We start from the raw sequence: 444 nt of genomic DNA on the forward strand, positions 1-444 counted from the left end.
CCTGGTTTAGCAAGTCCACCACCTGATGGAGAAATGCAATCAATGTCAAATTGCCAAATCTCTCATTTGCAAAAAACAAAACAGCAGTAACTAGTGCAGTGACTTATTAGTAATGATGGCCCAGTGTGTTACCTTCTCGCTAGTGGTCATGTCAATGGCTGTTTCTTCCTCATTGCTGTAGAACTGGGAGGCCACGCTACCGTGTGCTAGTTCTCCCACGCCTGACGCCATCGTGAAAAAAATCTAAAGAAAAGAGCATCACAGGCCACAAAGATGAAAAAAGGTGAGCACAATTTCAAGGTCAGCCTATTTCCATATAAACATGTGAAATGTGGGTTTTTCCATATTACATACTCAACATTGAGGAATATGCGCAATTAGGGCTGGACAATATGGCCCAAATTTATATCACGATATATTTCTTAATTTCGGTCAATACGATAT

General features: G+C 40.8%; 1 long non-coding RNA gene across 1 annotated transcript in view; it reads right to left on the bottom strand.

Annotated features, from left to right (window-relative positions):
• Positions 1-444, bottom strand: part of LOC107575604 (uncharacterized) — a 3,705-nt gene continuing 3,261 nt past the window's right edge. The window contains exons 2-3 of the long non-coding RNA XR_001607906.1: positions 133-243; positions 1-22 (exon numbers count right to left, since the gene is read on the bottom strand). This is a non-coding gene — a long non-coding RNA (uncharacterized lncRNA). The remainder of the gene's footprint in view (positions 23-132; positions 244-444) is intronic.

Source organism: Sinocyclocheilus grahami, unplaced genomic scaffold, assembly GCF_001515645.1.
Source record: "Sinocyclocheilus grahami isolate Dianchi unplaced genomic scaffold, SAMN03320097.WGS_v1.1 scaffold2750.1, whole genome shotgun sequence".
Lineage (NCBI taxonomy): Eukaryota > Metazoa > Chordata > Actinopteri > Cypriniformes > Cyprinidae > Sinocyclocheilus > Sinocyclocheilus grahami.